This window comes from Meleagris gallopavo, chromosome 1 (assembly GCF_905368555.1).
Source record: "Meleagris gallopavo chromosome 1, MGAL_WU_HG_1.1, whole genome shotgun sequence".
NCBI lineage: Eukaryota > Metazoa > Chordata > Aves > Galliformes > Phasianidae > Meleagris > Meleagris gallopavo.
Window position 1 is genome coordinate 152,203,739 of NC_139404.1, and position 16,463 is coordinate 152,220,201.

At 38.4% G+C, this 16,463-nt stretch overlaps 1 long non-coding RNA gene across 1 annotated transcript in view; it reads right to left on the reverse strand.

The window, feature by feature from the left end:
• Window positions 1-7,931: 7,931 nt before the first annotated feature.
• The window catches only part of LOC104917463 (uncharacterized), a 42,428-nt gene continuing 33,896 nt past the window's right edge, over window positions 7,932-16,463 (reverse strand). The window contains exons 2-3 of the long non-coding RNA XR_014880889.1: window positions 14,679-14,875; window positions 7,932-8,213 (exon numbers count right to left, since the gene is read on the reverse strand). This is a non-coding gene — a long non-coding RNA (uncharacterized LOC104917463). The remainder of the gene's footprint in view (window positions 8,214-14,678; window positions 14,876-16,463) is intronic.

Consider the following 16,463-nt stretch of genomic DNA (forward strand, 5'->3'; position numbering starts at 1 on the left):
CATAGACTTCTTACAGCCACAAGTAATCCAACACTGAAAAGCTGAGCTAGCATGGAAGAATATATAGCAATTTTTATGTGACTCCGTGAATATTAGTACGTCTTGGGAAATGTGGATATATGTAATATTCTGAGAGGTTTCTTAGATAAATCTGTATCATATTTGCTCTGCTTTCACTTTGCTTTGTTTTCACTTCCATTGCAGTCACCAGCCATGCTGGAAGCATAAGAATGAGGCTAATAAAATTTCATACATACGAATAGGATAAGAAAATCAAACCACTGCAAGGTTCGGAGTAAGTGGAAGGTGAAATGCTATTGCATGCAGCAGGAAATTTTCTTGGCACGTATACTGATATTATTCATTTGAAATCACCTTTATTTTCATCTTCTTCAGTGCAATCACACACATTTATTTACGCAAATAATGTTAGAATGTCATGCTTATTTCTGTATACCCAGCATATGTATATCTAACCACAGATATGTCAGATACAGAGAACTATCACTACATCAGAAAACCCAATGGTATCTTCTAGTGGGCCCAACTGTGTTGTTGAAACCTTTAGCTCTTTTCTTGCCAAGCTACCTTACAGCTCAATATGTTTTTCAGAAAAATTGAGCTCTTTCCTGTTTTGACTGTGGAGGAGAAAGTCAATTTTCCCTTCTCCAAAGCCAGTTATTTTTTTACTTCTGATCATGGCTCCTGATAAATGGTCAAAAGAAAAAAAAATTGCAGAAACAACAACGTATTTTATTTCTTTTGACAAATTTTTCTACATGGACATGGCTATGTAGACATCTATGTACCACTGAAAACACTTCAGCTTGACCATTTCCCATTTTAGAAAGAAAATAACAAGCTCCTTGTTGACCAGTTTTTTGGCATTCTAAGTCTCATACCTTACAAGAACAGGTCTTATGTCCTAGAAACAAAGATCAAGAGCCCAAGAACGGGGAGTAGAGCCAGTAGTTAGCTTCTCCTCTTTGCTGAATGTAGACATGCTGCGTGCCTGTGTGTGGGTATAAATCGCTGCTTTAAGCTATACCCATTTTGATCACTGCAGCTAGGAACTTTTTGACCACATTCTTGTACAATGAGATTAACCACCCAACACCTGGCAGCATGACACAGGGGAACCCATGCCACTCTGTTGCCCTGAGGAGCCTGGAAAAGCTCAGTCCTCAGTTTAAATTGGATCCTGTGCCAAACACAGTATTTAAGTCCCTCTCCAAGTCCCCAGGAAGATAACAGCAGGGCTGTATCTCTGCAGATAAAAAGTTGAAAGTCTCCAACGAGATTACAAGACAGGAGTGATAAGACCAAAACTGGTACTTAAAATAGAAAATACTTCACTGATGGCTAAAAATTGAAGTGCTGGCCTTTGGGACACAGTTTCAAACTCTTGTGTCATTCCACTTACTCAGGACTGAAATAGAAACAGCTAGAGTGAAAGAGGAAGAACTGAAGCCCGAAATTCAGCAATTAGCAATGTGGAGCCTGCAGCACATCCTGCAGGCAGCTGTTCTGTGAAGCATGGCCAAAGAAACTAGAGACGACTGAAGAAAGAACTCATTTTTGTTGGTAAACATTTGTCAGCTTGTGATGAGTAATAATTTCTATTTGTGTGTGATTCAAAAGCTACTGTCATCTGAGATGTTATCAGAAGACATGCCCAAGTATACAAATGTTAGTAGCTGGGAGAACACAAAAAGCAAAGACAGACATAAGAAGGAGAGAATATTTTTAATATTTCTTCTTCAAGGACTTTTGGAGACGAAGAAAAAAGTATGAAAATTTCAATTTTATGAAGTTCTTCCTCCCCAAATTTTGGAATGAAGTTCATTCATGGAATTACGAAGAAACTTTCCATTCCTGCTTAAATATGTCTCTCTGTAGTCTGAATTCTGGTGATATGACAGCCTGAGCTCACATGTGCATGCATGCACATGAATATACGAGCATATTCATTCCATTTCCTTCATTGCCCTTGCATCATTTCCCATTTGTATGCCATTACTGTGCTTCATAACTAGTATCTTGTACTCCTCATATGCAGAACACTGAGATAGCAAAAGATGCTATAGAATCCTTAGATAGAAACTACCTGTAAAATTTATGTATTTACATTAATAGAAAACAGACAACAATTTGAGTGATGCATTTGCAGTTTTACGTACCGCATAAATCATTTACTTGTTCTCTGTTTGTGACAATCTGCAGTTTAAGCAAATTATTTGCTGACACAAAACATTACTGAAACTGTAGGTTCAGAAGCTTTTCTGCACTCTTTTATCTGCTCCCTTTTTTTCCCAGAGCTTCTTGATCGCTCCTGAAAAAATACTTTGAAACTCAAAGCTGGTATTTTTATGAGCTGCATGCTGGGTAGTATTATGAAGGCCATGTTCAAATTGAGCGAATATGGCTTCTCTTCAAAAACAAGTATTTAAGTATTTTCAGAGCTCTTTCAGTAGCAGCTACCTTTTTTTTTTTTTTTTTTTTTTTTTTTTTTTTTTTTTTTTTTTTTTTTTTTTTTTAAGTCTTGTGGACAGAGTGAATTTCCAGCACCTGCTTCATACTCTTCATACTCTTGTATCCTGCAGTTTGGTCTCCTTCTCCCCAGTAGTATGCTGTTTCCTACAGGGGAAACTTTGAGCTGTGAAAGACACCTTTAAATTTAGTCCTTTCCAATAAACCAAATGATTAATTCCAAAGCCAGTAGCAGAATGGTTAGATTAGAGTTGTCCTGGCACAGAGACACTCAGTCTTATGTATGATATCAATTTTTTCATTGCACGTTATGTGAATTTGGCTTCTGCTGGAAAGTCTTGATGCAATAGAGGGACTCAAATCTTCGAAGAGTGGGAAAAAGCATCCCAGCATGAGTGCCTCTTGAAAGTTCCAGCCTTTTGGAGGAGCCAATTCAGTCATGTCTGCTGCCATGGTATAGGTATAGATGCCTCCCTTCACATCTTACTCAGTGCTGATCTTACAGAAAGGTAGTAGGATATGAAGGTCCTTGGACAACAGACAGGACTTCTCTCTCCTTCCACCTGCAAAGCTGAGCCTGGAAAAGAGCAGAGGCAAGTTTTGAGCATTATTGGCAGCACCATGGTCAGATCTAACATCTAGGGCTGAGATTACAGAATCTCAGGATTTGCTCAAATCCGGAATGATTCACTATTCAGAAATAAGTGGAGAAATGACTCAGGAGCTTGCCTGCTCAGTGAGAATTCATATCGCATGACCATTGTATTTGGCTGCAGGATCAGGATGTTGCTGGAATATGTAAGTCTCTAGAACCAGCTGCAGTGGGACTTCACAAGTTCTCATCCTCTTGCCTCTTTCTACCCTGGCTTCTGGTGTTGCACCATCTCCTTCCATCCCAGAAGGATGGAAGAAAACTTAAGACTCCCAAAGCCTCCAATACTACTTAATAACAGATGTACAAATAGTAGAAAGACTTCAGTGTATATGACAGTTATAGTCCTTATTCTTCAGCTACTGAAATGAAAACTGAGGGAAGAAGTCTTTTTTCAGTACTTTGCCCTTCTCCCTCCTTTCTCTGCCTGATATTTTTGCCTACCAATGTCTCCTGGCAAAACTGCAATATGTCAGCATCAGAAGCTGCTTTCAGGCAGTTTCACTTCTGTTGCTGGAGAGGACAAATATCTGGCTTATAGGAAAACAAGAATGCTGCCATGTCTATGCTCTGATCCTCCATGCCTTCACTGCAATTCAACCTTCCGGTTGCATCCAGCAGCAATGACATTTGTCCTGCTCTGGCTCTGTCTTGAAGATGCCCATAGTACTCCTTGCACATCAACTTTAAGGCTGTAGCTTTCAAGTAGTCCCTGCTGTGAGTGGGAGATGGAAGTGGTGGTCCCATATAGTCTCCTGCAAACTAAATTGCTCCCTGATTGTATTATTGACTTCATTTCTGTCTGGAAAGGTAAGTGGAGTCATTCTAGTCTAGGAAAATTTTAAGAAAAATTACTTGATTTCCTACTGAAAATTATTTAAGATTGAAAGATTGGACCCAGTGTGTAGTCTGTTGTGTCTCCAGATATGATACTGAAGGACAGTTGGCAAATTAGATCTTCGTGTTTTAACTGGTTGCTACTTTTGGGCTGTATCAAACCACAAGGTAGTCTCATTGCACATTTGAATGGAGGAATGAAGGATTCAATCAATTTGAAAATTAGCCAAAAACACAGAGTTTATGCTGTGAATAGACAAGTCAAAAATATGTTCCCAGTTACTTGTGTGTCAGAACTGAAATACAGTTGCCCAAATATAGGATGTGGACAACTGATGTGAAAATTTGACGGAAATGCATGTACCAAAAAAGAAAAATATCAGCTAATGTATCTGCCATGTTAAAGACAAATCTGAAAGACATACATACAACTCAACTAAAAATTGCTCAGGTTCACCTTACTGGTACAAGGTTTGTAGGTTTGCCTCAGAAAGAAAGGAGCTTCCTGATGATGGAAGTAGAGGAAGAACCTAACCTCCTAGGAAGGTATTCAGAGGATTATTTTGTATTTGTATTTCTTTTTTAAATGTTGTTGTATCTTTTATAAAAATAGAAAAGTCATTTTGTCAGGAAGTTTATCATCTGGACTCCCTAACACTGTTTATAGTGAAAACGGGTCAAACCTGGGTCATATGATGGTTGATAAATAAAATTTCACCATTCCCTTCTCTGCCCTTTCCTGTCTGTAATAATTCTGTGCCTTGTCTTCTACTTAGATGAATTCAGATTACAAATGCTTTGTGACAGGTGCTGTCTTGTTCCATGTTTATGAGATACTTAGAGTGATTAGATGAACATTCACCGGATCACTGTTTTCTGACCTTATTTGATGATAAAGCAGAGGGAAGATTTGCATTTGTGCCATGAACATCTGCATTTGAGAATTGTACTCATTCTGAAATTTGTCTTCAGCCAGCCAGAGAGCAGCTGTCAGGAATGCATTGTGACTTCTAGGGGAGCAGAATCCTCCGTGGTCTGTGGAAAAAGGCCCATCTTCTCTATCTCTCTAGGTGAAAATATAGTGCCTGACTGGTCTTGTAGCATTTACAATAAATGTCATGAGAACAAGCTGTTCCTGTGACATTCTTGGCTTGGCCATCTGGTAGGAAAAACAGGAGAATGAGAGGCAAGAGAGGGAAATGGCAAGAGAACTGAGTGTGCGGGCATGTGCATGTATGTACAAGAGTCAGGTAGGAGGAGGGAGTGGAAAAATCAAGAGGGTATAAAAAGTAGGAGGGAAATGAACAGAGAAATATACCCTAAAGAGGAATTAAATTGTATTCCTGTAAAAGAGAGAAACTAAGTGCAATGTACCAACAAGGTGGAAAGGAAGGAAGAAAGGAAGGGACAAAGGGAGGGAATGAAGGAGGGAAGGAGAAAAAAGGAAGGAAAAGTTTAGAAATTATTGGTTTATTCTATTAATTTTGTTAGAAATTGAATTTAGCCCTTTGCCAACCACTTTTGCTGTCATCTGAATTTAGTGACATACATACTGCTTAACTCTCACAAGGAGTCTTTGCACTAAACAGCCTCTGTGTTGTATGAAGCAGTATTCAGGAGCCTGAGGTAGATATAACATGAATTTTGATTTTCTTATTATACATTTATCTAGGCCTTCCAATTATTTTTTTGAATTTCATAAATAATCTACCTACTATTTTTTGTATTATTTTCAACTATAGAGGCTAAGATAGCAGCAAAAGGAAAACTCAGCCTGCTCATAGATACTACTCTCTTTCTTCCACTTTCTGTCCCATTTCAGCAAATGCTGAGCTGACCATTCCAAGGCATGTCCAAGGAAGTGCATCTCCTCACCCAGCCATGGATATAATGCAGATGCATGTCTACAGGGAATCCTCTGGAGAAGCTCCCGCCCTGTCTTCCATGGAATCAGCCAGGAAAGTGTATACCAGGCAAATTTACAGCTCCTCCAAAATGTATGTCGTGCAAGTACATGGCTCCTCTGGCCATGTCAGCATTGAGTCTGCCCTGCTCACCTCAGGGACTCATGTATATGAAAGAAAGGACAGCTTTTCTCCAAGGCAAAACACGTGGCTGTATAACTCAGGACTGCTGGGAGCACCAGGAGCATGCCCCGCTGGGGCATGCTTCTGCTTATAGACTCTATCTGCCATAACTTGATAAGATTACTTGATAATGAAAGCACAAACATATATTGATAAACTGCATCTTCTTTTAACTAGTGAAGATGTACAGCATGATGTTGAGCCATGTGCTGGCAGAGAAAATATCTGTGTCTGGAAGTGGAGTCACAGAGAGGATGAAGGAATTTCCATCAGTATTTGAACAAATCTTAAAGACACTGTGCAGATGTGGATAACCCTGAGGCTCATCAAATATTCTGGAGTAGACAGAATTATCATTTTTACATACTGTCTTGCATTCCCCTTTTTATTATCCATTCCATTTCTTCTTTTAATCCTTCGATTATTTTTTTTTGTCATCTATGTAATTTTAATTAAATAAACTGGCTTTTAATCTTGACTCGGTGCCTTGGGACCAATCTATTTCTTTCCTGTTGTTACTTCTATCCATGGTGTACAGCTCTGACCAAAATTTGTTGTCTGTCTAAATATCAGAGATATTTTAAAATGGGAACAAAGGAGGAAAATTGCAGGCAAGAAAACACCAGACTAGCTATGATTTATGTGCAAAAACATTTTTAATCTCAAAGCTGATTGTAGAGTTAAATTCAAATGCTGAACTTGAACAGAAGTCTTCATTACTGATCAAAAGTGGACACTATTCATTGAGTAAAGCAATACACACCTGACAAAGTAGATTAATATTAATGGCAGATCACTGTTGTGCTTGTCTCTAAACCTGGATTGTGAATACAGTTTTTCCACTGAGTTGCTGTACTGGTGGTGGATGCTGCAAAATGTAACGTCACAGAGTCATAGAATCATGGAGTCCTTTGAGCTGGAAGGGACCCTTAAAGGTCATCCAGTCCAACTCCCCTGCAATGAATAAGGACATCTACAGCTCCATCACGTTGCTCAGAGCCCTGTTGAACCTGATTTTGAATGTCTCCAGGGATGGGGCATCCACCACCTCTATGGGCAATATGTTCCAGTGCCTCACCACTCTTATTGTAAAAAACTTCTTTATATCTAATCTAAATTTCCCTTATTTCAGTTTGAAACCATTTCTCCTTATCCAATTACAGCAGATCCTTCTGAAAAGTCTGTCTCTCCTCCTTTCTTACAGCCCCCTTTAGATACTGAAAGGCCATCCTTAGTTCTCCCCAGAGCCTTCCCTTCTCCAGGCTGAATAGCCTCAGCTCTCTCATTCTGTCTTTGTAGGAGTGACATTCCATTCCATGGATCATTTTTGTGGCCCTTCTCTGGATGTGCTCTAACAGGTCTATGTCTCTACTGAAGACTCCACATCTGGATGCAGTAGTCCAGGTGAGGCCTCACCAGCACAGAGCAGAGGAGCAGGATACCTCCCTTATCTGCTGACTGTGGTATTTTGGATGCAGCCCTGGATACAGTTGACTTTCTTGGCTGCAAGAGCATATTGCTGGCACATGTCCAGCTTCCCATCCACCAATGCTTCCAAGTCCTTTTTTGACAGAGCAATAAAAGGGCAGGGTAATACCTCCAAGTCCTTTTTGGCAGGGTAATATGTGTAATGCCCACATTTTGTGTTGATCTAGCGGGTGAAATCTGTTCTATTTGCTGCTGTTATCCTCTTGCTTCCTGCTTACAAAACAGGCATAAAGACATTAATTCCTTTGATAACAGCTTTTATGTAAGATCTAGAAGCTCTCTCCTCATTCAGGCTAACCCATTGACTGAACAGTAGTTATGAAGGCATGCCAAAATTATTACAAGAATCTTTATGAAAATAACATCTCCACCCCTCATTTTTATTTATTTATTTATTTTACCATTGAAAACAAATCTCTATGTAACTGGAAATAGCTCCAGTGAGAAATAACAGCATCACTGCTAAGAATAATTACTGCTGAGAATTATTTATTGTCATTGTGCTGTTTTGTCATTGAAGGTATACGCGGGAAAAAGACTGGGGTAGTTTACAATGAGCTTTGGAAGAGGCAGTCAGGATACAGAAGATTTTGGAGGAGGCACCAAGAAGATAGCATGTGCTGGATTCAGATGCAGTGTTCCCTGTGTCTGCAGCATCTCTGAAAGAGAATGAAATTTAGAAATAAGTATGTCTATTATGTTATAATGTAGCATGTGGTATAGGAAACATATGGATAGGAGGCTAGTGAGGCTCACAGCAAGGAAGAAAATGTAATTAAGCAGCAAACAAAGCTGAGTCAATCATATATATGCCAATCTGTCAGGAACATTGGTGCAGGGTGGATGGCCAAGGATGTAAGCAGTGTCTGGCCTGAGAAAAAGCAATTATTAATGATATACTATGCAATTACGACGGTGCCACCAGACAAACAAACATAAGGATTATGCAAGGAAGCATTTCTGGAAATCCTAGCAGATCTATTGTATTCACTGCTTGGTGTCATTTATTTGACTGTAAAACAAAGCTAAAAGAAGAAAGTGTATAATCATTTTGGGTCCTGTTTGGAATTTTAACAGACTGTAAAGATATATTTCATGGCGCTGACGTGAAGATGATGTTGGGAAGATCATGAGATTACTGTCAATCCAGCAAAATAAATAAATGATATACACTACCAAGTAGATCAGCCAAACCTATAAGAAAGCCAAAATTTTACATCAGAAGTTCATATTTGCATAAAATAACTGAATAGAAGATATAGAAGGAAGCATGTTACCCTTACCAAAGACCAAATTTGAATGTGTAGTATGGTTTGCAATGAGGCCATACTACATGGCTATGCCATAATAACCCAGACTATGGCACCAACAAAGCAAACCGAAACTGAGAAAACTCAGTTCCTCATGATCAGGCATCCAGTTGTCTCTGAGGAAATCTGGACAGCCTCAGGGAAACTAAAACTCTGGGGAAATATCTGGACCACAATCTATGAAAAACCCAAGGATACTGCGAGACAAATCTTAAATTCTACTGGAATCTTTCACCTTCAGTTCTGTTCTGCTCCTGAAACATTACATCATGGCACCAGGAATACCAATTTTAAGAAGAAACAAAACCAAATTAAAGTCTTAAGCACCACAAAACTGTGAAGCAGCCAGAGCAACCAAAGAATACCTCTGAAGAAAATTTGGGTGCAGTACTCTGGCAAACCTAGGATTCTGACGAGCAGAGAAAAGAATAAGCTTGTATAAAAGGATCTGCCTATTGTTGGCTTTCCAGCATGGAAAAGATCTTAGCTTTTTGTAAAAGTGCAAACACATCACAAGCAACTGAGAAACACTGTGTAGAGGCCATTGACCAAATTTAACCCAGGAAAAGTAGATAAGGTAGATAAGCAAGATACCTTGTGATAAACTAGGGGGGGCATATTTCTCAGATACATCTTAAGTTGCTGTATAGCTCATGAAATTGAACATGAATTTTCTCACTTATGGGGAGAGGTTTTAGGTTGAGCAGCATCACCTCTTGTAAATGCTAGGAAGAGAAAATTGCTTTAAAACTATTCAAACCAAAGAGGCAATGTCAAAGGAACATATTTCTATCACTAAGTTGAGAATGAACTGTGTATTGATGACCAGATAGTAAATTCAGATGATTTATAAACTGACACTGTACAGTGGGCAAGTATGTAATTGCTAGGGATACTAAAACTGTGAAATAAGCATACTGTTGAGGGAATTCAACAAACCTTATGATGTGAGAAAAGGGTTGTCAGGCTCTGGAACAGCCTCCCCATGAAAGTGGTCATGGCATCAAGTTGGACAGAAGTGTCTGCACAATGCTCTCAGACATATAGTTTGTTTTTTTAGTGATCCTGTGTGGAGCCAGAATATGGATTTGATGACCTTTATGCATCCCTTTCAACTCTGGATATTCTATGATTCTGTAGCAATCAAACCAAGAAAATTATAAACTTTGGAAACACCAGATTGTCCATAGGAGAGATCAGATTATTGTTTTTACTGAAGGAAAATTAAGTCAAAGATTATTTCTCCATTTTCTGAAAAAGAGACTATCCTAAGATACTAAAGCCAGTAGCTTGATCCAGGAAACAAAAGGTATATGGAAAATGAAAGATATGCTAGGATGTGTAATTCTCACACAGTACTTCAATATACTGCAGCAGAATGCAAATGGGAACATTTAGTGTGGTGTTGCCATGTCCAGAAATGTTGAAGAACAATAATAATGTTTCTCAAAAAACAAAACCAAAATAGTTTTTTACTTGGAATCCAGAAGAGTAATTTCCTATCCCTATGAAATAGAAGTGCTTCCACACAAAATAATTGAGCCCATATTTTTGCATAATATTCAGTAATACTTTAAATGAAAACCATGACCCTAATCATACACTCCTTTTTAGCCTGAAATAAGGAATCAGCAAAGACCATTACCTTTAAATTATCAGGATTGTTTTTCTTAATGCATCATTTCTTCCCGAGGGTGCCCACAAAGCTATGCAAAAGAAGAGTCAAAAGAAAAGGGAGCCGAGAGGATGCTGGGAAGTGCCAGAAGCACTGTTGCTTTGTGCAGAAATGTGTAAGAAAATGAAGGTTCTATTTCCTGCACCCTGTCATAACCTATAGATAGTATATACAAGTAGCTAAAACAACAGCTACAATAAATGAGACAAGAAACAGAGGCTGCAAGGCAAAATGCTAACCATCAAATACCCAAATAAAATAATGGCAAAGGAAGAACCTGAGATATAGATCAGACCAGTTGTAAGTTATAAACTTACAATATCAGTGAAGCTGTAACTAAAGATAACTTCAAAGGAAAGGCAAGCTAAAAAAAATGGAAGCCTTTCTTTTTTTAATAGTTAAAAACTCTCTCAAAATTAACGAAGGAATAAAGCAAACCAGCAAGCTCCTTTTCCCTTCCAGCAGCTAGAGGGGAGTGGAGTTTCAATTTTATAAATTGCTAGCTAATCTGGAATTAATATAAACTTCTAATGTCTTACTTATGGGTCAGGTCTATCATCCTCCTCCTTTCTGCATTTAAAAGTGTCATTCAAAATATTTAGGATGTTAAAAATACAACTTTCCTGGGGAAACGAAGAAACAACTGTGTTTTCGGAGGGATGTTTTAAAATGAGTGTTCCCAGAGCTAAAATACATATATATATATATATATAAAATAAAAATAAAAAAAATATTTCCAGAGTCAAGATGCGTTCAAAATAACAAAATGATGAAAAATGATGATTGACAGTATTTTATGTCATCAGTGTTGCAGTCCTCTCAAATTACAGAAAATCCTTAGATGCATATAATGAGGCCACTAAAACAACCTTAACTCTGCCCTATATTCCCACAGTGCAATAGCCATCTGATTATGATTAAACCTTCTCAGTGTCTGCAGTCCCAGAAAGAATAAATTACTTTTTCATTTACTGATGCTTTATTTTCAATTCTCTTACATTAATCTCCGTTACCTTTGCTGCAATGAGTAGAATTTTGAAAAGAAAGATTTAAGATTACATGACACTAAGTGCCAAGATGTGCATAGCTGAAAATTCATCTGCATGTTGCTGTTTCCATCAGTGAAGCTATCAGAGATCTTTCATTTGAAAGTAGCTTTCGATTCTATTGCTTTTAATGGGAATGAGGACCATTTCCCCTGTTGCGTTGTGATAGTCATCACCTCATTTTGTTTCCAGCATACACAAAGTCAACTACATAATGTTGTTGGTGAGTTAAGCTGTCCCTCTATAAATGCTTCTAATCTGCAAGGCAAGTTTACCCAGGCTGAGCTCCCTGTTCTGCTGCCAGAATCCATAAGGGCTAATCTAAATCTTAGCTTTTTGAAGGTGCATTGCTGCTGTTTAATAGATGTTTTTGGTCAACACTGTTCAGAAGCTTGGAGTCCGTGAGAGGACAAGGTTCTGTTCTGTGAGGAACAGGTCCCTGCTCTTCTAGACTAGGTAATGAGCCTCATGTTTTTGGGACAGAAATTTCAGTTCAACTGTCTCTTTAAAGTTCCAAGTGTAATGGCAAGGTGACCACCCACTTGTTTCATCTTCTGTTTTGGTTCATCATGATGATAATGAAATACAAAGCAAGTGGTTACAGATAGCCATTCCTGTAAAGCTCTCTGCATTTCCCTACAAGACAAGCTCCAGATAGCTTTTGTTTCCAAGTTTCTGAACTACTCATTCTTGCTCCTTCCACCCCCCTCCAATTTTTATGTTATGAATTTTATTTCTCTTTGTTACTGGCAAATGCTCTCCTTGCAGCTAAGTCCTGCTTTTCTGTTCCCAGGCACATTTTTTTTCCTCACGTTGCTAGGCAATATTAGTTTTTTTTCTTACTTTACTACTCATGTGACTTAGGCTCACCATCTCTTTCCAGCATTACCTCACACCTTTTATTCATTACCACCTCTGCTCTCACTTCCACAGATGAACAAAATTAAACAAGTGAACACTAAATGGAGCTTAAAATGAAGACTCTTTGCTGTACTTTGCCTTAAGAAGTCAAAATTTATTGCAAAATTCATATTTTAAGAAACGAGATGGCACTTTTCCCCTGAAGAACACTTTTTAATAAAACCCTAATTTAATGTGAACAATTCTGGTGGAGTGAGGAAGGCCTGGGCTGTAATTATCTAGTCTATTCTCATGCCTAATAAATGTAGCATAAAATGTTGAGGTTGATACTTTGCTGTGTGTGTTTAAAACACCTTCATAGAGTTCCTTTGCAATCTAATTTATTAAACCCACTTCAGCAAACATTGGCGGGGTTAAGAAATCAACTCCTTTTTTTTCATCAGAAAAGGAGAGACTAAACTACTGATGGAGTTTTATATCAGAGAACTCAAGTAATACACTGCAGACATTCTGTCCCAGGTGACAATATGGAAATTACCTTCACAGGAGCTGTGAAATATCCAATTTTTTTATGTCTTCAAAATTTTCCCCCAACTTTTTCGTTTACTGATGCACAGACAGATGATTGTTCTTGTCACCTGAATTGCTTCTGTCATATAACTTCAGCACTGGCTTGTGTTCAAAATGACACATATCAGCATGGAAAATATAGTTCATTATTGCAGCTGATAAAATCAAGATAAAGAGTTCCTCATCCTTTCGCTTACCAAACTCAGTCTCCTCAAAGGGGGCCTAACAAGAAAGATAGAGACTCAACAGGGTGTGTAGTGACAGCACAAGGAGTAATCACTTTAAATGGAGAGTAGGTTTAGATTAGGAATAAGAAAGAAATTCTTCATGATGAGGGCACTTGAACAAGTTGTTCAGAGAAATTGTGGATTCTCCATCTTTGGAAGTGTTCAACTCCAGGTGGGATGGGACTTTGAGAACCTGATCTAGTGGAAGATGTCTTCAATTAAGGCAGGGAGTTTGGAACTAGATGATCTTCCAACACAAACCATTCTGTGGTTTCCTTATGAGGAGCTGCTCAAGTTGCCTTTTCAGTTGTTACCACCAGGGACACTGCAATTGTTGATTTCAAGAAGAGGAGAAGGAGAAAGGAGAAGAAGGGGAGAAGAAGGAGAGGGGAGAAGAAGAGGAGGAAGAAAGGGGAAAGGAAGGAGAAGGGGAAGAGGATGGGAAGGGGGAGGAGGAAAGGAGAAGAGAAAGGGAGGGGAAATGAAAGAGGAGGGGGAGGGGAGGAACAGAAAAGGAAAAGGAAAAAAGAGAAAAAGTAAAAGAAAGAAAATCCTCTGAGTATTTCTTGAATATGTTTTATATAAAAAGACCAGTGTAAATTCTCAGTCAATATAGATCAAAGTAGTCCCTTTGACAGGGGGGCAAATCTATGGCAGATGAAGCTTACAAAAGTCTTAAAAATCAAATTGGATGGGCTTCTTTTGTACCACTAAATCACATCCCTAGCAACTGTAGTTTGTTTGTTTCAAAAAAAAAAAAAAAAAAAACCTTGGCTGGTTTTCATATATGAATATATTTTTTGCTTTGTTATGATAGATTAAGTTTTTTTTCTTTTTTTTTTTTCCTTTACCAAATGGTTGAGAGAAAGGCATTATTCTGATGAATATGGAAGTGTTTCATAGTCAAGGCAGAAAGGAAAATAGAATATAAAGAGTGGAAAATTTCTCTGTCTGAATACTCTAGTGTACATTTTCTGTAACTTGATGGGACTGGCAATGATTTATGACAAGGTGGACTTAAAAGTGAAATACAAAATACAAAGGAATCCTCATGTGAAATATTTCTAAGTATCCTGCACACTGCCTTGTTAATTTGGCCTTAATGTCCAATTCTGTCTGAACTCTTTTAAAGTGTGTACAAGATCGAATTCTTATCACTTTTGTCACTTCATTTACAAGTCTTGTTTAGTAATCTTTGTATCAGAAAGTGCTATCAATCTCCTTGTTCAAGCCTTGCAAAATAATTTTTCACTTACAGGCCACTCAAAGATCAAACTGCAACTGTCTGCTTTCTTATATAATTGTTTTTAGTTAGGAGTTGGCTTTACCTTCACCCTTGCACCAGTTCACAGCTATGGATCCTATATTAAATATACTTCATTCTCCAACTGGAAGTGTTTTAAGAATCTGTGAGGACTGGTGTATGACGACACACCTTTTTCCCCCATTCTCTATTTCATACAGCACAGTATCTGTTCTTTTCCAGGTGTACTTAATTTCCAAAGAGCAGTAGAAGATCAGCTCACTGGCTCTGCATATGATAGTGATTTCTGTTGAGTTCCTGAAGGTGAAGCAAAGCCCTCTGATCTGTCAAACCACATCTCCCATATTCCAGACTGTAGAGCTCTTCCCCTAGAGAAAAACAGAAATTCAATATGTGATTGTAAAGTCAAAGTTAAGCCAACATCTTTGAGCATAAAGGATCCATAGCATCATATCAGCATAAACATGTAGGAAACTCAGAAGTAGAAATAGTTCAGTGATTCTGGAAGAGTTTCTCACATAATAAAAACGTAATCCCCATGGTTAGGTCTGGGAACATTCTAGCTCCCATGGTTTAATGCTGCATCTGGGTGACTAAAATATTACTGTCAGCTCACTTGCTCAGCTGGATTAGGACCAGAATAGGCCACATTCCGAGCTGAATTGATTCATGTCTAGTCAGCTCTGGTATCTTCAGACTTTGCTTCCTTGCACTTACAGATCCAGACTTAGCAAGGGCAGAAAAAGCTCAAGCCTGCTTTCCACTGCCAGCATAGATATAGCAGCATTACTATATGTGACAGATGTGTGGTCTCCCATATGACTTATTTTGGGGACACAAAGAGGCCAAGCTGAAAAACTTTTACCATTACAAAGCAAAAGGCTGCAGCAGAAGCTCTTGTCCTTCATTTCCTGATGTGATGTAACCTTAGTACCATGCTGGACTTGGTTACTTCTGTGCAGCCAGTGCCAGTTGATGAACTTTGTCAAGGGCAGAGAGAGCAAGCAGCATTCAGGATAACATAGTATCTTTTTTTTTTTTATCATGATGCTTATAACTAGAACATAGACTGACAGAGGTAAGAAGTAGTTTCAGGCTGGTAAAATATTACTTTGCCATTACATTTAGCACAGGAAGGATGTTAGAGATGCTAGCAAGGTCAGCATGGAGAGAAGGGTACTTGAGAAAGGTTGATTGTTTGCCTCCCTCAGTAGAATTTCTTCTTTCTCTCTAAAAGATCCTTCAGTAAAATGGTACCTCTGTGTTTATTTTAACCATTGAATCATGCATACTTCCAAGAACAGATATACTCATTGAACAGCCAGCTTACTAACAGAGAAAAGCAGTTAAACCTACAGGAAGTAAACAGATTCAACTAGACCAAGATCTAGGTGGCAAAATAGAGTAGCTGGGTTAGTGTCAAAAAAAAAAAAAAAAAAAAAAAGATTGTGAACTAGAACTTTATCATCCTATTTCACATTTCTATGCCAGCTATCACCTGTGATTTTAAATGCAGTTTTCAATATAATTCATTGACTTATGGCATTGCACTCCCCTGTTTCTGCTCTGTTATTTTCCAGACACTGAATTTACAGCCCAAATTTGATTTTCACATAACCTGATATAATTTAGATGAGGATTATAAGTTGCAGTTCATCTGTTTGTGCAAAAGTAATCTTGACTCATCCTGTGCACAACTGATCTGAAACATTAGGCCTTGACAGCTTGGCTTCTCTGGGCATTCTCTGCCGTCACTGATTTTGGCTGCAGGCTTTAACACAGTTTGCGTATTTTTTTCCTCCACCTCAGTTTTCCAAAATGGAACTTTAAAAGTAAATATCTTAAAGCAAATACGGGCTGACAACCAGACTGTAAGCCATCAGAATGTACTTAAGGTAGGTGGTACTGCATGTCACTTATCCCTTCTACTTTACTGGATCATTTCTATGGGATGTG